Source organism: Phyllobates terribilis, unplaced genomic scaffold (genome assembly GCF_046119375.1).
Source record: "Phyllobates terribilis strain yellow unplaced genomic scaffold, ASM4611937v1 Scaffold_124__1_contigs__length_5142088, whole genome shotgun sequence".
Lineage (NCBI taxonomy): Eukaryota > Metazoa > Chordata > Amphibia > Anura > Dendrobatidae > Phyllobates > Phyllobates terribilis.
This window is the reverse complement of record NW_027362884.1, coordinates 844,947-868,357: the sequence shown is the minus strand read 5'-3', so window position 1 is coordinate 868,357 and position 23,411 is coordinate 844,947. Positions and strand designations below refer to the sequence as shown.

Sequence of the window (23,411 nt, the reverse complement as noted above, 5' to 3'; positions counted from 1 at the left end):
GTCGGTTGTCAATTCTAACTCTCAGTGGCTCAGCAGGATCTTGTCACTGTGCAATATTCTTTTTAATGCACAGCGTCAGGGATTCCTCAGACGACACCGGGGTGATCACGCAATATCTCACCCTGCCGTCACTGTGTCATGGATTTCGTCTGGAATCGCGAGCACACGATCCAGATTACTTCGACAGTTCAGCAGTTTTTGGGGATTGCGAATCTCAAGAATGCTACCTCCCGGAAGCTAAAATACGATAAATGAGGGGCCCGGTGAAGAAAGCCATAGCAAATTCGGTCATGTCCCTTGGAGGTGCAATGTACCTGTTGGGTACCCTGATATCGTGGGTTCTGTGAGCACAATACCATTCCAGGGTTTTACAGTGGGATCTGCTACATAATGAAGTTTCTCTTAAGGGGCACTTGGAAGGGAAGATGTCCTTATCACCCCGGTCAGTAAAATCTTTATAGAGGTTAGGCTCATCCTGCCACCAATCTCGAGGGGTTCCCTGGGTACTTGGGGTCACTAGCACAATTACCACAGATGCGAGTCCCAGAGGGTGGGGAGCCCAGGGGACCTGGTCAGATATCGAAAAGGGTCTCTCCTCCAATGCAAAATAACTTTTGTCGGTCCGGGCTCTGCTGTGCCTGTTTGGGGTGAAGTTCGGGTCCTAGGAGGCATCGACTATGCAGCCTGCACAGCCGATCACAGCCCGGGCACCACGTCTCCGGGTAAATCTCCACCTTTTGAGTTACTTCTTGTGCAGCAGCCCCATGCAAGTTGCTCCGCTCTCCTCGGCCAGCTCCTGCTGAAGACTGAGCTCCTCTGTCCAATCTAGGAGCTCAATAGCCCTGATCACGTCAGTGGTAGCCCAGCGCTGCTGGATCAGATTTACAAATGGCAAACTAATCAGCCCTAGGCCTTTCTAATATGTGCAGAGCAGGCGACATAAGTCTGACCGGTGTCCTCATAGACCTTTCCTCGGCCGGGGTCTAATAGGAGCAGTAAGATGGCCGTCATGGGGTCCATTGTTAGATCTCGGCTGCCATAGAAACTCATCGGCACCATGATCGCGCCTCCCTCTCCTGTCTAAAGTGCCTAAATGCTGTGGAAGCCCCCTACTGTGTCATACAGTGGATTAAGCTGCCAGGATCAAGGTTGGCTCCACTGTCGGTGGCTGAGGCAGGAGCAGGACTGTGTTATACAGCCACACTTCTGCCGCAGATCTTGTAAGAGCCCTGACAGGACCTGCCTGATGATAATGTGTCCTATAGAGCGGGTCCTGGTACCGGACTGCCCTGTACATATTCACCACTAGCTGGGAACCAGTTACTTACAAGGTCTAGTTTCGGATGTGTTTCCAGAATCTGTAGTTATCAGCATTTTATCCTTAAGGCCGAGTTATAATATCACTGTAACACTCTCGCCCTGTACCTGTATCCCTGCCCTGTGTGCTGCACAAAATTATATAACAAAGTGTGTGTGTGTGTGTACACAGATATCTATCTCCTGAATGGAATTACTGCTAGATCTCCTGTACATAGAAATATGAGGTTCTTAGCGCACATTTTGAGCAAATTGTGCGAGCCCATCTGCCAACGTCAAGGCGACCTCTTCAGATGGGTCCCTACACTAACACTACACTAACTTAGTAACTGGGACTAGTTTTTTGTATTATTATTACCACCATGTTTACTATTTATTATTATTGCCGTAATGCAATTAATTGTAACTGTTATAACACTAATTAAAAAAATTTAATTAATTTTTTTTTATTATACTTGTGATTCTAATAATGGTATTACTAAAATCCCTTTGCCTAAAGCTGTTGATCCAGAAGTAGGCAAAAACCCCAGGACACCTAACGGCAATATGTTTCTTAGGGGAAAAAATTCCTTCTTGACCTATGGAAAAGGCGATCAGTCCTAGGACCCTGGATCAAACCTAATAATGTTATATAATATTACGCTAATTATTGTACTACTGGAGTTATTTTAATTTGTTTTTATAAATCTAACTATTTGAGATGGTTATTATTAACATTGTGCTATCTTATTACAGTATTATTCTTCTTTCCTATCACTACTAATACTGCCCTATACCTACAGTGTTGATCCAGAAGAAGGCAAAAACCCCAGGACACCTTCAGCCAATTTGTGTTACAGGGGAAAAAGTCCTTCTTGACCCCGAGAAAAGACGATCAGTCCTAGAACCCTAGATCAAACCTAATTATGTTACTAGTTATGTAATTACTATTACTGTACTAAATGTACTTCTACAGTTTTTAATATAATTTTTTTTATATATTTTGTCTTATGTCCTGCTTTCTTATTAAAGTACTACTCTAACTTTTCTATAACTATTTAATATTACAGTATTGATTGAACTACGTCTATAATTTTTATTTACTCTTTGTTCTTTCTAGAGATATAACTAGTTTATATTATTATTATCCTGCTATCTTATTACTGTATTATTCTTCTTTCCTATTACTACTAATACTACCCTATACCTACAGTGTTGATCCAAAAGAAGGCAAAAACCTCAGGACACCTTCAGTCAATTTGTGTCACAGCGGAAAAATTCCTTCTTGACCCCGAGAAAAGGCGATCAGTCCTAGAACCCTGGATCACACTGTTATTCTACCTACTACTATTACTACTGTTATTTTATTACTTTCTTACTATTATCACTAGTATTATTACTCAAATTACACTAATACTGATATACTACCACTAGATTACTACTATCCTGCGATTATTACTTTGGTGGATTTCTACTTACCAGCCGGTATTGCCGTATGATGATATCGGCAGAGAGGTCCCAGTAGGATGGTCCACATGGTGTTCCTCTTTCCTTTCAAATACCTTTTGATGTAATGGCAGATGTTGTTCTGCTTCTTCCTTTATGTTGTAGGATCGATTCTTCTGTCCTCTTCTGTGTCCTCTTCTGTCCTCTTCTGTCCTCTTCTGTCCTCTTCTGTCCTCTTCTGTCCTCTTCTGTCCTCTTCTGTCCTCTTCTGTCCTCTTCTGTCCTCTTCTGTCCTCTTCTGTCCTCTTCTGTCCTCTTCTGTCCTCTTCTGTCCTCTTCTGTCCTCTTCTGTCCTCTTCTGTCCTCTTCTGTCCTCTTCTGTCCTCTTCTGTCCTCTTCTGTCCTCTTCTGTCCTCTTCTGTCCTCTTCTGTCCTCTTCTGTCCTCTTCTGTCCTCTTCTGTCCTCTTCTGTCCTCTTCTGTCCTCTTCTGTCCTCTTCTGTCCTCTTCTGTCCTCTTCTGTCCTCTTCTGTCCTCTTCTGTCCTCTTCTGTCCTCTTCTGTCCTCTTCTGTCCTCTTCTGTCCTCTTCTGTCCTCTTCTGTCCTCTTCTGTCCTCTTCTGTCCTCTTCTGTCCTCTTCTGTCCTCTTCTGTCCTCTTCTGTCCTCTTCTGTCCTCTTCTGTCCTCTTCTGTCCTCTTCTGTCCTCTTCTGTCCTCTTCTGTCCTCTTCTGTCCTCTTCTGTCCTCTTCTGTCCTCTTCTGTCCTCTTCTGTCCTCTTCTGTCCTCTTCTGTCCTCTTCTGTCCTCTTCTGTCCTCTTCTGTCCTCTTCTGTCCTCTTCTGTCCTCTTCTGTCCTCTTCTGTCCTCTTCTGTCCTCTTCTGTCCTCTTCTGTCCTCTTCTGTCCTCTTCTGTCCTCTTCTGTCCTCTTCTGTCCTCTTCTGTCCTCTTCTGTCCTCTTCTGTCCTCTTCTGTCCTCTTCTGTCCTCTTCTGTCCTCTTCTGTCCTCTTCTGTCCTCTTCTGTCCTCTTCTGTCCTCTTCTGTCCTCTTCTGTCCTCTTCTGTCCTCTTCTGTCCTCTTCTGTCCTCTTCTGTCCTCTTCTGTCCTCTTCTGTCCTCTTCTGTCCTCTTCTGTCCTCTTCTGTCCTCTTCTGTCCTCTTCTGTCCTCTTCTGTCCTCTTCTGTCCTCTTCTGTCCTCTTCTGTCCTCTTCTGTCCTCTTCTGTCCTCTTCTGTCCTCTTCTGTCCTCTTCTGTCCTCTTCTGTCCTCTTCTGTCCTCTTCTGTCCTCTTCTGTCCTCTTCTGTCCTCTTCTGTCCTCTTCTGTCCTCTTCTGTCCTCTTCTGTCCTCTTCTGTCCTCTTCTGTCCTCTTCTGTCCTCTTCTGTCCTCTTCTGTCCTCTTCTGTCCTCTTCTGTCCTCTTCTGTCCTCTTCTGTCCTCTTCTGTCCTCTTCTGTCCTCTTCTGTCCTCTTCTGTCCTCTTCTGTCCTCTTCTGTCCTCTTCTGTCCTCTTCTGTCCTCTTCTGTCCTCTTCTGTCCTCTTCTGTCCTCTTCTGTCCTCTTCTGTCCTCTTCTGTCCTCTTCTGTCCTCTTCTGTCCTCTTCTGTCCTCTTCTGTCCTCTTCTGTCCTCTTCTGTCCTCTTCTGTCCTCTTCTGTCCTCTTCTGTCCTCTTCTGTCCTCTTCTGTCCTCTTCTGTCCTCTTCTGTCCTCTTCTGTCCTCTTCTGTCCTCTTCTGTCCTCTTCTGTCCTCTTCTGTCCTCTTCTGTCCTCTTCTGTCCTCTTCTGTCCTCTTCTGTCCTCTTCTGTCCTCTTCTGTCCTCTTCTGTCCTCTTCTGTCCTCTTCTGTCCTCTTCTGTCCTCTTCTGTCCTCTTCTGTCCTCTTCTGTCCTCTTCTGTCCTCTTCTGTCCTCTTCTGTCCTCTTCTGTCCTCTTCTGTCCTCTTCTGTCCTCTTCTGTCCTCTTCTGTCCTCTTCTGTCCTCTTCTGTCCTCTTCTGTCCTCTTCTGTCCTCTTCTGTCCTCTTCTGTCCTCTTCTGTCCTCTTCTGTCCTCTTCTGTCCTCTTCTGTCCTCTTCTGTCCTCTTCTGTCCTCTTCTGTCCTCTTCTGTCCTCTTCTGTCCTCTTCTGTCCTCTTCTGTCCTCTTCTGTCCTCTTCTGTCCTCTTCTGTCCTCTTCTGTCCTCTTCTGTCCTCTTCTGTCCTCTTCTGTCCTCTTCTGTCCTCTTCTGTCCTCTTCTGTCCTCTTCTGTCCTCTTCTGTCCTCTTCTGTCCTCTTCTGTCCTCTTCTGTCCTCTTCTGTCCTCTTCTGTCCTCTTCTGTCCTCTTCTGTCCTCTTCTGTCCTCTTCTGTCCTCTTCTGTCCTCTTCTGTCCTCTTCTGTCCTCTTCTGTCCTCTTCTGTCCTCTTCTGTCCTCTTCTGTCCTCTTCTGTCCTCTTCTGTCCTCTTCTGTCCTCTTCTGTCCTCTTCTGTCCTCTTCTGTCCTCTTCTGTCCTCTTCTGTCCTCTTCTGTCCTCTTCTGTCCTCTTCTGTCCTCTTCTGTCCTCTTCTGTCCTCTTCTGTCCTCTTCTGTCCTCTTCTGTCCTCTTCTGTCCTCTTCTGTCCTCTTCTGTCCTCTTCTGTCCTCTTCTGTCCTCTTCTGTCCTCTTCTGTCCTCTTCTGTCCTCTTCTGTCCTCTTCTGTCCTCTTCTGTCCTCTTCTGTCCTCTTCTGTCCTCTTCTGTCCTCTTCTGTCCTCTTCTGTCCTCTTCTGTCCTCTTCTGTCCTCTTCTGTCCTCTTCTGTCCTCTTCTGTCCTCTTCTGTCCTCTTCTGTCCTCTTCTGTCCTCTTCTCAGGAAACGCGACCCTCAACTGACAGAGCGCCATTACTGACCTCATCCCGCTAAGTAAAAGTGTTTTTCCTGTTTTACACAGAATGCAGACTACCGTGCAGCAACCTATACTCCCGAGGGGCCGCAGGAAACTGGAGTGAATAATGGCCTCCTCTTCCTTTGGATTACGCTTATGCCGTTTTCTCACTGGTGCTATTGGCTTCCATTGGAGATTTAAGCTTTTTGGTATTTTTGATGCTGTATAGTTAGTCACAAAGTTACCTGAGACATAATAAATAGCATTAAAGCTGCAGTAATTTTTTTATGTACACTGCTCAAAAAATAAAGGGAACATTTAAACAACAGAATATAACTCCAGGTAAAACAAACTTCTGTGAAATCAAACTGTCCACTTAGGAAACAACACTGATTGACAATCAATTTCACATGCTGTTGTGAAAATGGAATAGACAATAGATGGAAATTATTGGCAATTATCAAGACACACTCAATAAAGGAGTAGTTCTGCAGGTGGGGACCACAGACCACATCTCAGTACCAATGCTTTCTGGCTGATGTTTTGGTCACTTTTGAATGTTGGTTGTGCTTTCACACTCGTGGTAGCATGAGACGGACTCTACAACCCACAGAAGATGCTCAGGTAGTGCAGCTCATCCAGGATGGCACATCAGTGAGAGCTGTGGCAAGGAGGTTTGCTGTGTCTGTCAGCGTAGTGTCCAGAGGCTGGAGACGCTACCAGGAGACAGGCCAGTACACCAGGAGACATGGAGGGGGCCGTAGGAGGGCAACAACCCCGCAGCAGGACCGCTACCTCCGCCTTTGTGCAAGGAGCAACAGGAGGAGCACTGCCAGAGCCCTGCAAAATGACCTCCAGCAGGCCACAAATGATCCTCCTTAAGATTGTCAGAAGGAGCTCACTGATAGATTCTCAGTTAGCTAATTTTGCAGCCAGGAATAGACATTGCAGCACAGATGCTACAGAAGGCAACATTTTTAATGAAACTCAATTACAGAAATCAATTTTAGTCCCAAATACTTGCATTAAAGTAAAAAAAACAAATGGCCCCAAATCTAGACAACTGCTTTAACTCCTTACCAACATCTGCCGTACGTGTATGGTATAAGTCAGTAGCGGGTGTATGGAGCAGAGTCAGCTCGCCCCGTACATGGCAGATAATGGCTGTGACAAACAACCAGGACCTGCCTCTAAGAGCTGCGAGTGGAGTGAAGATCTGCCCACCACTGTTAACCTGTTCAGTGCTGCTGTCAATCTCTAACAGCAGCATTAACAGCGCGCCGGCATTGGGATGCATCGTTCCATGCGCCCACCGGCGCTCCTGTGACGCGATCACAGGGCGCAGATGGACTGCTATGACATCCGGGGGTCTGCTGAAGCCTCCGTGCCTGTCATCATAAAGCTTCATTTGGGCTGTAAAGAAGACCGTGATTTTGCTATATGGAGCATTACTGTGGTATCGCTGTATATAGCACAAGCAATCAGATAATGTATACAAATGCAGTGAAAATTAAAAAAAAAAAAAGTTTAAAATATTAAAACCCCACACGTTCAACTCACCTCCCACTAAAAATAAAGATAATAAAAATATACACATTTGTGGTATGGTCTCTTTCAGAGAAATACAATCTATCCAAATATAAAAAACAAACGATCAGTGAACACAGAAAAAAATTCAAAAAGCCAAAATTACATTTTTTTCGTTCGCCACAATACTACAGAAAACCCTGTAAGAAGCGATGACCATGTCATATGTGTCCCAAAATGTTATCAATAAAGTCCTCTTGCCCTTCAAAAAATAAGCCCCCACACAGCTCCATCAACCCGAAAAATGAAAATGTTACGGGTCTCAGAAAAAATGGTGACACCATAAAAAAAAGTTTTTTTCTTTTGCCAAAACTATTGGAGAAGTTTGGTGTTGCTGTAATCACACTGAGGAGTAGGATCCTATTACCAGGTCATTTTCACCACACTATGTACGCCGTTAAAACCGTTCCCAGATAAACAGGGTCAGGCTTTTTTTTTCCTCGCACTTTTACTGCACTTGGAATGTTTTTCCCGTTTTCTAGTACTATGTGGTAAATGAATGGTGGGATTTATAAGTACCGCTCGTCCTGCAAAATAACAAGACCTCACACTATGTGGACAGACATGAAAAAGTTATAGCCCTTGGAAAAAGCGAAGGAAAAAACAGAAAAAAACATCAGTTGGTTCTGTTGGGAAGGGGTAAAGCTGAAGAAACGCATGTAACAGCAGAATATGGAGGAAGGTGAGATATCACAGGCTGGTGGATACTACCTGCTCCATCGCTGGCAGAGTAACCCATCCCCATGGTGGCCGCTGAGATCTTCTCTTGTAGAAACGGATCCAAAATCTATAAAACATGGGGAACAGTCAGCAGAGGGTTTGGTGATTGGCTCATATTGGCGATATACCCAGGGGCATTACTGGGCACAGGGAAGATTGGGAATGAATAGGATTGGCTGTTAGATATGTGATCTCTTCAATTAAAGGGGATGTCTAGTTGGAACAAGTTCTCACTGATCTCTGGATAGGTGATGACTCTTAGATCGGTGGGTTTGGCCGCTATGACCCAATCAGCAGAACAGCACTTATAGATAGAAGTGAGCGAAGTGCAAATGTTCAGCCGCCGGTCCGTTCATTCTCTATGGGGGGCGCTGTACTCAGCTTTCTCCTGCATAGAGAATGAATGGAGCGGTGGCCGGGGAGGGTCTAGCAGGGATTAGTTGGGTTCCCAGCAGATCTAGAAGTTGTCACTTATCATGTGTTGGGGAATAATGACTTCTCCTCTGATAAATGTGCTGATTCCGGTCAGTTGTGGTCGCTGAGTGCGTGTGATGGGATGTGGCTCCGTCCGTTATATTATATCACGTCTTATACCTATAATCTCGCTGATCGCAGGTGTCTGTCTTCACACTCAGATGAGATGGAACAAACTGACCATATAGAACTTTTTTTTTTTTCTTCAAATTCAAACCGAGCAATCCTATTGGCTGAGTATGAATGCAGTTACCATGGTGACAGAAGTAGCTGCAGATTTAAAGGGGCAAAACACTAATATTGTACTAAAGTGTATTTTATTATATAGTTCACATAACTGACTGGGTACACCTTGGTGCTGGTGGGATGGCTTTTTTTTTTTTTAATCAAAAACCATGTTTACTAAGTACCCTATATTATATATATTTCCTATTGCTTTTTACTTACTTATAGCAGGGTATATGTTCATATTGTTTCTATCCTAAGTTTGTCTATTTTCTAATAGATGGTGGCAAACTTCTTCCTCGCCTTTGAAGCACAGCTTTCAATTATTCCTGTCGGAAACTAGGTAAAAAGCTTCGAGCCGAGCACGATCAGACTCCTTCAGTCCCGCAGCAGGTAAATCTGTGAACATCGCCGGCACTCCTGCTGTTCCTAGTACCGATCCCTCTGAGCGGCTGTGCAGTAATGAAGGCTGGATTCACCCCAAACTTGCTCGTCTTTTTTTTCGATTTCCAGTTCTGGTAATTAGTGATACACATGTGTATATCCAGTGGTCAACTCAAAACCTATGTATGGAAAATCAATTGTTTGCTGTATGCATCTCATTTGTAGGATGCACACTATTCATTTCAATATGGAGCGGAGTAGGAGGAGACTTTCATTACTGTTCCCTTTACTTCCTCCCTGCTGATAGGAAATGCCATGCTGTTTGCTTGTGTCCTGTGATTACAGCAGCCTGCAACAGTTTTCAGCGTGCACTCCCCGGCTCAGGCATCAAGCAGTAAATGATAACATTAAAACGCTGCTACCCCTTTGTTAGTCACTTTTTTATCTTCTTCCCCTTCTACGAATGCTATAGTCCGTTATTCTAGAACTGCTCTGAAAATGGTTCTCTCTGGAGTGTTGGGATTTGGGTTTAGGGTGGGTTATGGGAATTGAAGTTCAGATACTTTGTTCATATTTTTACTATGGAATTACTATGTCATGTATGTTATTTGAAAGATGGAATATTTGTAGTTGGAGTTTTTCAATAAAAATGATTTGATTAAAAAAAATATGAAATTAAAATTCCTCTGTTCTTGAGAAAGCGTAGGATTTTACTAAGAGGTAAATTGCACGTTCCTTGTTTTCCAGGCGCTTTACATTTTTGCTAGTTTTGTACGATTACACAATCCCTTTTATAGGCCAGTGCCAGTTGTACATCTCTCCCTAAACTCTTGTTCACACTATATTTTAAGCCAGTTTTATTATATGGTTTCTAGATGTTGTCCAGCTTTGATAAATAATTAGTATTTATACTTTTGCTTTTAGATAGACTTGAAGAATGCAGATCCGGAAAGGGTGGAGAAACAAATTGAGAAGATGTTTGACGTTCCCGCTAGTGACTGTATCCGGGTACGATGCGCTCCAGATCAAAATCATTCCTGTAGGCAAATTTAACTCCGCTGTCTGTACCTTGTCTTTTTATTTTTTTCTACAAAATGTGGCTGGAAAAGGGGCAATGTAGCGAGGAATTGACATCAATTTGTGTTAAAAAAAAGCAAAAAACTTTTGTGACGCATCATTTTTGCGCAAAAATGTGCAGCTTCCTATTTTACAGCACTCTTGCCACTTTTAGAAATTGGGCTTGGTAAGCCACACAGGTCTAAGAACGACCCATTGGGGTTTTAGGTGTTAAAAAAATGATCATATGAAAGATTTTGTGATCTGCGTTTACATGATTATAATAACAACATTAAAGCCCCATTCAGATGTACAGGTTTTATCTATGAGAAACTGAGCAGAACGATATATAGGTTTGTGGGAGAAGATTCAGTATAAATTGTAATTTATTCATTAGATTTGAGAGTCCTCAGTGGTTGATACCTTTAATGGCTAACTGAAAAGATGGTAACAAATTGCAAGCTTTCCAGACTACTCAGGCTTCTTCATCAGGCAGACCTGAGACCTGAGTAGTCTGGAAAGCCTGCAATTTGTTTCCTTTTAATGGCTAACGGAAAAGATGGTATCAACCACTGAGGACTCTCAAATCTAAATACTCTTCTATCTACTGGCTAATACGGTACAAAGATAGATATTTTTCCTGTATCAATTTATTCAGTGGAATCCTGCTGTTTGTACAGATGAGTCCAGTGGGCGGTCCTACTAGTGATTGACAGCTATCTTTGCCTGCATGGTCATACAGGGAACTGTCAATCACTTAGTAGGACCGCCCACTGGACTAGTGTACATACGGCAGGACTTTTCACTGCATAAAATGCCAGTTTTGCTGACTCTCTTCCCACAGATATGTCTATCCGTCTGATCAACTTCTCTGCTCTACAACACCCCCTACAGATCTTATACCATTTCAACATGACAGGTTCCTTTAATCACCTGCAGATGACATAAGTAGCCATGTTCTGTGTGGCTTACGGAGGGGCTTGATTGCTTGTCAGCTTCAAACAGGTTTCATTTCTTCTGATTCGTTGTAGCCGAGTTCTAAACTGTATTAAGAAATTCATTTCTCTGTTTATTTCTATTAGATGTCGGGGAAGCTTGGAACAAACGTGGAAAGTGTTCTTCAAGAAGTTGTCAGGAGGCTTCCACCGTGAGTACGGACTAAAGCGGCTCTATCCATCTTCTCTTTATTAAAGGGAACCTGTCACCTTGGAAAATGCTATGTACCTGCAGGTATAGGGTTAATCTGCAGATAAATATTGTTACAATGCTGCCCGGCCGCCTTATTGATAGTGTAGGTACCGGGAGAAAATTAACTTCTTTCCTCCCTGCAGCCGCCGGCCTTCACTCATCGTTGTGCACGGAGCGGCTACAGTCTTGGATCACAGCACCGCTCGCTATATCAGGGGCGACGGCTGTAAACCCGGCCCGGATTTTGATTGACAGCTTGCTCTGCACAGATGCGCTGTGGAACCACTTAGAATCTGAGTGAAGGAGTAGTATGTTCACAGATAGAGAATATGGCTCATCCACGTGCAGATCTGCTCCACGTCCGATTACTTATTTGTGGGAGAAACCCTAGTGGCAGCCTCATATTTCTGACATGGATCCTCTAGCACTATTTGTGAAACTGCGGCTCCCAGCATAACTTGATGAGAGACCGTCAGCCTGCTGGGACCTGTAGTTTCACTACAGCAGGAGTGTCACAAGCTGCGGACCTCTGCTCACCAGCACTGGTCGGCATTTTCAGCACGTGAACGTCCGCTATGCTTTCTGGAGACACAAGGGTGTAGATAATTTTATCAAACCCTTGACTGTAAGTTTGCTGAACCCTAAGTGGATTATATTGTTCCCACAGTTTCAGTTTTGGACCATTTAAGGGGAATTTAAAGGGTTCTGGCCACTGATTTTCCTTAAAGGGGATCAGTATCCCTGTATGTCTTTGTATATACTTGATAAAGACCTATAACAGGTCGAAACGTTATGTGATGGCGGAATAAACTTTGTCTTTGGAATTCATCACTCTGGACTGAACGCGGTTTACTTACCTTTATCCCCCTTAACAGGATGTCTTATTTTTGTGTTTTAGTCCCAAGATTGAAAAGGGCAGCCCTCTTAAAGCCCTGCTGTTTGACTCCACGTTTGATCACTACAGAGGCGTCGTAGCAGCATCGCCCTGTGTGGAGGTGACGTGTGTAAAGGCAATAAATCGTGTCTGCCCACTCTGGCAAGTGCTATGAAGTCAATGAGGTTGGCATACTGACCCCAGAGGAAGTGGCAGCCGAAAAACTAAGTTTTTTTTTAATCATTTTATTAGCCTTTCCCTCTGTCTTCACCAATCAGCCCTCTGTATTGATGATCAGATCAAAGATGTAGACAGGGATTGTCTCACGCTGCATCTCCTTCCTGATTGTATCAGTGAGAAGACAGAAGCTGCCCCATCCCATTCTCCAAGAAATGCAGAACCCAATGCATCTGCTGTCCGTGATCCGCTTATTGTCAGAGGACATCATTAGGGACTGCATTTTCTCATTGCTTAAGAAATTGTTGGGGGATCCTGCTAATTGCCGGTTGCATGGATTTATATAGTGTGACCAAGTTGTCAAGCACTTTTCCAAGTGATGCTAAAATCGCCTGGAAAGCGCTTGACAACCCGCATGCGAAATCACATGTGCAAAACGCGTGACAAACGCTTGTCCCTGGCTGAAAAAAACGCATGTAAAATCCGCATGCCAGGGAGATACAGAAACGTTCAGGAAAAAAAACGGAGCATTTCTGCATCGTGGGCACATAGCCTTAGAGTGCCGCTGTGCAGGCAAAGACTGCATCCCCCTCTTTCTGAGAATCAGTGGGCTTGAAGGGGTACGGCTCCCCATCAGTTATAAAGCCATGTCACATCATCAATCATATGAGTGTTATGTGGCAATGGCATTGTCTTGACAGCCAAGGATCCTACTGAAGGCCTCCATGTCTTCCATGATTGTACAACTATGAAGCCCGTCCCATAACTGGGATTAATATCAGATTGGTCATTTTACTCTACACTGTAGCGGTAAAGCGATTGGATGTTTTCGGTGACCTGAGCCTGCAAAGTTAAATTCTCCCGTTACATCATTTTTGGCTTCACCACATCTGTTCGTGTTAAAACTAAAAAAAATATCTTCTAGAAATCCTATCGAGTGGATGATGGAATGAAAAAGAAAAAAAAAGATGAAGCGGCAGAATCTCTGGAGTTTATTTTGTTCACTTTGCCTCACCAAGAAAAGTAATAAAAAGATCAGAAAATATTTATAAAAACTACAGCTCTAACTGCAAAAAAAGCCCAGATACAACGAATCTACTGGAAAAAAAGCCCAGATACAACGAATCTACTGGGAAAAAAAGCCCAGATACAACGAATCTACTGGGAAAAAAGCCCAGATACAACGAATCTACTGGAAAAAAAGCCCAGATACAACGAATCTACTGGGAAAAAAGCCCAGATACAACGAATCTACTGGGAAAAAGCCCAGATACAACGAATCTACTGGAAAAAAAAGCCCAGATACAACGAATCTACTGGAAAAAAAGCCCAGATACAACGAATCTACGGGAAAAAAGCCCAGATACAACGAATCTACTGGGAAAAAAAGCCCAGATACAACGAATCTACTGGGAAAAAAGCCCAGATACAACGAATCTACTGGAAAAAAAAGCCCAGATACAACGAATCTACTGGGAAAAAAGCCCAGATACAACGAATCTACTGGAAAAAAAGCCCAGATACAACGAATCTACTGGAAAAAAAGCCCAGATACAACGAATCTACTGGAAAAAAAGCCCAGATACAACGAATCTACTGGGAAAAAAAGTTTTATAGTTTTTAGAAGGCAAGGATAAAAAACAATTGTAAAAGTGAAGATTATCCCACATGCACTTTGTCACCCAAGGATCTGCATAAACTGCAGCCGGCCCATCTCAGCACCACTTCTTTTGTTTGTGCTTTTTCCTTATTGCTTTCTGTGTCTTTTTAAAAGGGTTTTTCCATCATTTTTTTAAAGTAATTTTTTCCGATATCCAAAGCATTTAAAATTGTGTACGACCCTGTGCAGGATATAATAGAGCGACATTTTATCACACTAGGAATATTCTTATAGTGCCACTAGATGGCGCTCTAATCCTGCATGCAGTACTGATGCTCCTCAGTGCTGCTTTCTATGAATATACATGGATGTTTGGTGCCCAGGAGAGAGCAGAGCTGAAAGGGGAATCTGTTAATAAAGCAAATAAAATGTCAATATTGTGTTATGGAAAGTTCTGCAAATTAAAATACAATTTTGTGTTTTTATTGCCATTCAATACAAATCTGTTGTGGCCGTATGATGGTTCTCAGCTGGTTACAGTGCGATTAGCAGAGCTCTCTGATGTGGTATTTAGGCTCTGGGAAGTTATAACATATATGTTGATAGATCCAAAATAGTTTTACATCCAAAATTCAGTGCTGACTAATGTCACAGCATTTCTGACTTAAATGAATGTAACTAGATGAAATACTATTTTTGCTGCATGCAGCCACCACCAGGGGGAGCTGTTGACATGTGATTATGTACAGCTAGTATTGGACCCACCCGCAGCAGTAGAAGTCTGTCTCCAGTGAGCGCCCTCTAGTGCCAGCTGTATATAGCTGTAGTGAACTCATGCAGTGCTGGGTCTCAGAGCCGTTGCTACCTTCTTTTATGGCTGATTTGTACCCGATATTCAATGTAGAATTTGATGAATCTGCACTAATTGTGAATATATATTACTCTCATTGTTTCCTAGATATGCTGGGCAAGTAGGTTATCTAATGGCTGGGATGAAGGACGCACAGGAAGCACAAATAGGAGACACTCTGCATTTACTGAAGCAGCCAGTGGCTCTGCCCGGCTTTAAGCCTGCGAAACCCATGGTGTTTGCAGGTGAGTTGAACCCTAATACAAATTAAATGGTCCCTGTACTTGATCTCATTCGATAGATAATGTGCAAAATCCCTTTATAAAGTTCAATTAAGTTGGAGTTACTTTTCAGGGGTTAGATAGCCTAAAAGTGTCGGCCGGTAGGGTCTCCCTTCTGTCTAAGTGTAATTTGTCTCTAGCAGCAGAAATCCCCCTATATGGATTACCGGAAGAGGGGCTTGGCCTTTGTCTCTTTGCTCCTGCCTGTCAAACTGTATATGCAGGCATAACAGAGATGCAGCCTCTCAGTTAATTGTAGGCATCTCATTAAGCAATGGCGGAAGCAATACGTGCTGAGTAATGAGAGAAGGGATGTCCCAGGACCTATAGTGCTGACAGAATGCTGATAAAGAGGAATCGTCCACTCCAAAAGAGTGGATGGCAAGTTACAGAGCATGTGTATTGGTACTGTTCCAGGACATACTGTTTTATCTACAGTCCATTTAGAATCAACACTCTGTTCTACATAATATTGTACATGGAACAGAGTATTATGACAATGTAACTGCAACACGCATCGAAGTCAAAATCTAGGCAGAATTACACCTATAGCCCCCTCAGACTATGCAAAACACCAATTGAGCTTTAACAACTTCAGCTCAAGTGCTCAAAAACTGTGTAACGGGGTCAGAAAGCTATTGTACAGTATACAGTATATATTTTATTAGCGTAATATTAAGACCTGTATTACAAGAGCACTTAGTTCAAGATTCAGCCTCCAGATGGCGTGACATCAGAGATTAGACACATCCGCAAGAGCGTCCTCACCAATGAATATATAGTCAATCACAGGGACTAGACGTGTAATGTATTAGTACAACAGTATAACGAGTGTTGTGTAGAGATGAGCGAACCCGAACTGTAAAGTTTGGGGTTCATACCGGACACCTAGTGTCCAATGCTGAACTCCGAACACTGACAAGTCCGTTTTAAGAAAGAGAGACCTCCTAGCCCTTACTACGACCATTTTACAGCATCAAAGTTTGTGCCTCCATTGACTTCTATGGGGTTTGGGTTCAAGTTCTGGTACCCGAACCGAAGTTTGGTCGAAACCGAACATCCACGGGGTTCGCTCATCCCTAGTGTAGTGTAAATTCTACGTATTTTGCGCCTGAGTACCAGTAATGAGCAGATCCTTACCCATTATGTGCCTGCCACTCTCCTAAACACGCGTTTCACTTTTTTAGCTTCTTCAGAGGGACACAGAGTTAACCAAACACTGCCCCCCGGGCACCAGATGTAACCCACTGTATCAATTCCTTTAAGGCTAAAGTTACAGCTATAGAATAGATTGACCTTGACAATTCAAGTGCTTTCTTGTGGGAAGTATGTGCACCCCCCGATCATTTCAGTGGAGAGCGACCATTCCCAGCCACCTCTATTGAGAATCCATGACAGACACAGGCGCTGTACCCTCGCCTGTCACACTTTAGTAATCCTACTAATTCCTTGTAACAGCCAGGAACGCCTCCACGATTGGATTAGGAACGGTGATCACAGAGTAGATAAATGCCAGAGAACCTTTATTCTGCAGCCGCATTTTTCATCCCATTAGACTCGGCCTATTTTACAGAAGCCGAGATAATTGAGGAGAGATGTAAGGAAGGAACCTCCCGATCCTCCAGGACTAGTCAGCTCAGAGCCGTGACGTGTGGACAAGGTTTTTCTACATTGTGGGGAATTTAGGGAGCGCTGCAGCAAGGGGGTTGGTAATGACACGCCACCGTGACACATAATGCATGGACTGTCTCCTCTCATTTGTTCTTTGAAGCTTGTTTTCCTCGTGAGTGATGCTCGGCGCATGAGAAAAGCCCAAACAATTAACATCAAATGGGTTTTCTGCGATTTGTAAAAAATATATAGCAGAGAGATGGGAATCTAGGAATGATTACATATGGAATAAAAAAATAAAAGAAAAGACCTTCTCAAACTCTGCCCTTTCAGAATCGCGGCTCTCACGGTCCCTGCTCACTTTTGGCAGTGACCAAATCCAGTATATCATTCATGTGGACACTTAAAGTGTATCCGTCATTTTAATTTTTATTGCATAAATCAATAGTTTACGTGAAAATAGGAAACTTTGGAATATATCTTATCAAAGAAATTTGCTTCTTTATTTACTAAAATTGATCAGTCATCATCAAGTCTCAATTCTGAGGTAAAAATTTGTATTCAGTGAAGACAGACTTTCCCATTACTGAGATAGGAGATGGCAGCTGCTACTGATAAGGGGGAGGAGCTGTCTCTAGCTCCTCCCTCTTCCTGCCAACATAGAATTGTATCCGTAGCAGCTGCCATCTCCTATCTCAGTAATGGGAAAGTGTCTTCACTGAATACAGATTTTACCTCAGAATTTCATAGTGAATGATAAATTTTGGCAGAGAATGAAGAAAATGTCTTTCATAAGATATATTACAAAGTTGTTTAATTTCATGTGTACTCTTGATTTATGAAATAACAATTAAAAGAGGGTTACTCTCTAAGATAATCGGGTGCCTTAAAGGTCATGTGCTGGAGATGTCGGCTTCACTGCTGAGGTCAGTACTAGTGTTGAGCGAGTATGTTCTATTAACCCTTGTACCGAGTATGCTCGGGCCGAGCTCCGAGTATTTTCAGCTGCTCGGTGATATGGTTGAATCGCTCCCGTGTGCATGATTTGCAACTGTTTGACTGTTTTATTACATGAGAGGAATGTCTATTTCTTACACATTCCTCACATGTAATAAAACTGTTTCAACCATATCACCGAGCAGCTGTAAATACTCGGAGCTCGGCCCGAGCATACTCGGACAGAACATACTCGCTCAACACTAGTCAGTACCTTAGTCACATGAATGATGTACGGAAAGCCTGCAGGAAGTAAGCGGAGACCAGTGCGGACTACCGGACAATAGTGATGGAGCCATGGGGGGAACAAAGAGGTGAGAATAGGGATTTTGAATTGAACCCATTCCCTGCTGCTTCCTGAGTTTTTGGAAAACCATTTTAAGATATGTGCACACGGCGTCTCTTAGATTTCGGTTCCGCCACTGAGATTTCCCAGACAAGGCCGCTTGAGGAAGACCGCAACGGTCGTTTTCCTGAGGTGTCTTCTCCGGCGGCTTTGCAGCGGCTTTCACTTTACGCTGGTAACTATAGAGAGCAGGCGGCTTCCTAGCGGAAGACACTCAAAGAATGAACCTGTTCCTTATTTTAACCACTTCAGTTTCCGAATCCTAAAGTGGTTAAAAGACATAAGACAGAAGATGTGCACAGCAATGTTGCTTTGACATTGCTGTGCATTATGTTCATATTATGGGGCGCTTTATCTGGCAGATTCCAGGCTGAAAAAGCAGCCTGGAAGGAATCCACTTGAAAAAGACGCCATGTGCGCACACCCTTGGGGTAAGTTCACACACAGTATTTTAATGTGGATTTTTTTATGTGCATTTATTGAGTGGCCATACCCACTCCCAGTTGAGTTCTGACCACCGTTCAAAAACTTGGCAAAGTGTTCCCAGACGGGCAAAAAAAAAAAAACACAAAATTTTAAGCAATTTTACACTAGAAAACGGACGTAAACTGCTGGATGAATCGGCCCCTTCGTTTTCTGAAGCAGTCAAAAAACTCAGTGTGAACATACCCTAAATGTGGTTTTTGGAGCAGAATCCACTTCGGAATATTGTGTGAACATACCCTAATGGTTTCTTTTAACTTTCTGTTCCAGGAATGTTTCCAGTTGACCAATCCGAATACAGCAATATGAAGAGTGCGCTGGAAAAGCTGACCTTGAACGATTCAAGTGTCTGTTAGTCGGGACAGCAGTGCAGCTCTGGGTGCTGGCTGGAGGTGCGTCTTCTACTGCCATTATCTGAATTATTTTATATCACTATATATTTTATTTCAGTCATTTCCTATACTTATGATGAAAATATACCGTGCGGGCATTAATGTGTCCTACAGTGATCATAAGGGCACAGTTATCACCTACGGACCGATTAATTGAGCATTAGATAGACATTTCAATAACTTTAATTTCTGAAAAGGGGTCATTTGTGCAAGTTTAATTATTGATTTAGTGTGTAAGGCTGAAAAAAAACGTCTTCAGCTCAGAAAATTCTTTTGTAACAATGATCAGGAGGAAAGCAAAAACACATTACAAGGTAAAGTCCAATTTTTGGCAGAGCAAACCACTGGGTCAACAATTCATCTTGGTAATGTGTTAACCACTTGTATATTACACTCACGAATGATATCTAGTCCCCTAGTGAATTCATCAGAGAGTTGCACAGTCTCACGCTCTTACAGTAAAGAATCCTGGTCTTGGCCCTTTTGTTATAGATACGGTACTGAATATATTACAGTATGTCACTCCTTAGCATTTTTTTTAACTAATAATTTAATAATAATAACTAATAATTTTAACTAATTAATTGTATTACTCTTTCCTTGTATTGCAGTCCACCTATTCCATCTTTGCTTTAATCTCCCACCTTGAACTTGCTAGACCTCGGCTTTGCCTTTCTTGCACACTGGTGGCCAAATCTGTGCACCATGTTCCATATGGAGTCTGACTAGTGAAAATGTATTTTTCATTGTTAATTCACATTTGTCCCATCTCGGCCCAAACCTCCAGCTTATCCAGATATGTTTGTGACATATTATCCTGCAGTTCCATAGCCAGGATTGTCACCGGTACAGTATTGTGTAGATCTGAATCCTCATATCCTCATCAATACACATGTACATGTACACATGAGCCTGCTGGACTTCCCATAGAGAAGTCAGAAATGGTTTATTACCACCTCTGCCTTCCTGATTGTTTCGACTGATTGTTTCCTAAACAAGTGCTGTGCGTATAGTTTAGGAAGCAATGGCGGTGATCATGTGAGTACCGGTTGCTGGCAGCATGTGTTGCTAGGTTAGCCCCAGATTGATTCAGCAGTTTTCAGGTAGTCGCCCCTCCAGTGAGAGTGAGTGAGGGCGATTGTTCATTAGCATTCTGCACCTGTGTTACCTCCTTCTAACAAAAGGGGGCCGGCCGTGTCCTGGTGTGCATTTTTTCTTGAAACCTTGGCTGGTGAGTACCATTGCCTTTTGCTATTTGCTAAAAATTCTGTCTATTGTTCTGGCTATGCTGTTTGTTTTTAATATTAGAGTAGGGACTCGCAAAACCGTGAGGACCCTTGACGATGGGTTGCGAGCTTACGTATTTTGGCCAAAATATCAACTAATACCTCATATGATATTTTTTGCACTTTTTTTATCTGCCAGGGCACGGCCAGGCCCAGTAATGGTGACCTTGTGAGTGGGGGCTTCACAACTCTGCGATGCACAGATAGGGTGCCGGGCATCCCGCCTAGTCGAATAGTAGGGACGTGTAATAGGATGCTGGCTAGGCACAGTGCCGCGAGTGTGTGAATTGCACCCTACTGCAAGTTTCATCTGTGTGCAGTTTTAATGCTGGGTAGTCGCCCCTCCAGTGAGAGTGAGTGAGGGCGATTGTTCATTAGCATTCTGCACCTGTGTTACCTCCTTCTAACAAAAGGGGGCCGGCCGTGTCCTGGTGTGCATTTTTTCTTGAAACCTTGGCTGGTGAGTACCATTGCCTTTTGCTATTTGCTAAAAATTCTGTCTATTGTTCTGGCTATGCTGTTTGTTTTTAATATTAGAGTAGGGACTCGCAAAACCGTGAGGACCCTTGACGATGGGTTGCGAGCTTACGTATTTTGGCCAAAATATCAACTAATACCTCATATGATATTTTTTGCACTTTTTTTATCTGCCAGGGCACGGCCAGGCCCAGTAATGGTGACCTTGTGAGTGGGGGCTTCACAACTCTGCGATGCACAGATAGGGTGCCGGGCATCCCGCCTAGTCGAATAGTAGGGACGTGTAATAGGATGCTGGCTAGGCACAGTGCCGCGAGTGTGTGAATTGCACCCTACTGCAAGTTTCATCTGTGTGCAGTTTTAATGCTGGGTAGTCGCCCCTCCAGTGAGAGTGAGTGAGGGCGATTGTTCATTAGCATTCTGCACCTGTGTTACCTCCTTCTAACAAAAGGGGGCCGGCCGTGTCCTGGTGTGCATTTTTTCTTGAAACCTTGGCTGGTGAGTACCATTGCCTTTTGCTATTTTCTAAAAATTCTGTCTATTGTTCTGGCTATGCTGTTTGTTTTTTGGGAAACAAAATCAGTAAAATTGGACTTTGATTTTGAGATGTTGACATTTTTTGTTCAGTATTTGCAGTTGAAGTGGTTTTCTGCTACTGTAACATTAATGACCTAATTCCAGCACTGGTCATCAATGTCAGATCAGTGGAAGTCCCAACAACTGGCATCACCAACAATCTGCTGTGTGCAGCGGTGGCCAGATGGTGTTCAGCGCGGATCCACACCGCTGCAGCACGCTGGTCACTGCCGGGTTCTGCAGATCAGCTCCAATTGTATGATCCCATCTAATTTTCCACATTATTTCTTTAGGAATGTGGAGAATCGGAGATTACTATTGTAAATCCATCTGAATTTCCTGACAAATCTGTAGTAAAGGAATATCTTGAACCTATTATTTTGGGCACAATTATCTCACCAGATGACTATCTTGGAAAGATCATGTCGCTGTGTCAGGTCAGTGACCATTGGATCACAAAATTTGAGGTGATGACATTGGGAAATTATATCATAAACATTAATTTTTCAAACACATTATATATGTTATCTTAAACTCTCCATATGTTAAAGGGGTTGTCCAAGACTTAGATATTGATGACTTATCTTTTGGATGGGTGGAGGTCCGCAGCAGCTCCCCCGGCAGCTGGGTGTACACAGTATACGGAGGTGGAACACCTGAGCTCTGTACACTGTGTAGAGACTGTTATCAGGTTCTGCAGCTCTGCTCTTATTTACTTCAGTGGGAGCTGAGCTGTAGTACCTGAGAATGGCCACTATGTGGTGTCCTGACTCCATACACTGTTCACTTTTGGGTGCCATGTGAGCTGCAAACAGTGGATCACCGAGTGTAAGAAGCCCCCTGATCTATCAAAGTCCTAGATAACCCCGTATAATACAAGGACAGCAGATTATAGGAAATGTCACCCTATTTTGGGGTAGATGTAGCAAAACTAATGTAGGAGCCAAGTGGAGCAGAGACACGTAGCAGGCAATTTGGTTTCTGCCACCCTCCATTACATCAGGTTTCCACTCCCTTTTAATGTAGTGGTAATGTATGTAGAAATAACGAAGACCGGATATACCAATTGTAAGTCAATGGGACTCACAAGGATTCATTTTGTTTCATTAGAAGACGGATCTCTTGGTCCATGGCTCCATGAGGAATGGCAGCTGTTATGCCAATGTGAACTACGTTCCAATAAAGCCAATTGCTTATTTCCGCAGACCCGGCGAGCAGAGCAGAAGAGCTTTCTTTACATAGACGAACACCGGATCATGATGAAGTATTTGTTACCTTTGAATGAAGTTGTGGTTGATTTTTATGACAACTTAAAATCCTTATCTTCAGGATATGCAAGATGAGACCTACAAAACCATGCAAAACCTTCACCCCTTCCGCCCGGCCTTTGCTGTTCCCAAACAAGATATATCTATATAGTCAAAAGATGGTACGATTGTTCTACATTTTCTTCTTACTCAACTCCAAGAGACTGACAGTCTATTTGGTCCAGTTTGAGGCACATTATCACAAGAAGATCAGATGCCCCATAAGGGAATCTCCTAGGGCTTTCTCTAGGGGTCTAGGACTCTTCGATGAATAAGGGGCTTATGAGGTTTACCTTCTCCAGCAGCAATAAGTGAGAGTACATAAAACCGTACACCATAGCAGGGTGTACATAATCGGGAAAGGAGAGCAAGAAACCAAATCCGTTCCAAGGTCTCAATCTTGACAGCGTTTAGCAACCTAAACCTTGTGAATCTCAGTGGTGCTAGGCCAGGAGTATCGAGCCAAGAAGCCCATAGGTCTTCACGTTTTTGCAGAGAGCCTGGAAGCTTTTGTTGATACGGAGATCACATCCACTGAGTTCATCATAAAACATTAAACTTTACAATTTACAAGATTTAAAAGGAAATTGTATTTTCAACCAGCTTTACATAACTCAATAGAACAGGAGATTACTAAAAAACAAAAAAAAACACCTTGTAATATATCTGATCAGAGAAATCTGCTTACTTCTCCACTCCCCTTACCTCCTGAACTTGTCATAAAAAAAAACAAACTCAAATCTAACTTGCTGGGAGAAGACGGACAGCAGGCTCACTGTGGTGTCGTGACGCTGCCCATTATAATCTATGGAGAGTGGAAGGAGTGAGACGCAGACTGAGGAAAATGAGGGCTGAGCTTCCTCTTAAGCGCTTTACCTTACATAAGAGCTGGATGCACAGCTACACAGCTCCGTACTGCTGTATAATGTTCTTCTCTCTACTT

At 43.3% G+C, this 23,411-nt stretch overlaps 1 long non-coding RNA gene across 1 annotated transcript; it reads left to right on the top strand.

The window, feature by feature from the left end:
• The first annotated feature begins 21,460 nt into the window (after positions 1 to 21,460).
• On the top strand, positions 21,461 to 23,202 carry LOC141203155 (uncharacterized). The gene is made up of 2 exons (XR_012274291.1): positions 21,461 to 21,598; positions 22,367 to 23,202. It is a non-coding gene; the product is annotated as an uncharacterized lncRNA (long non-coding RNA).
• Positions 23,203 to 23,411: the final 209 nt, after the last annotated feature.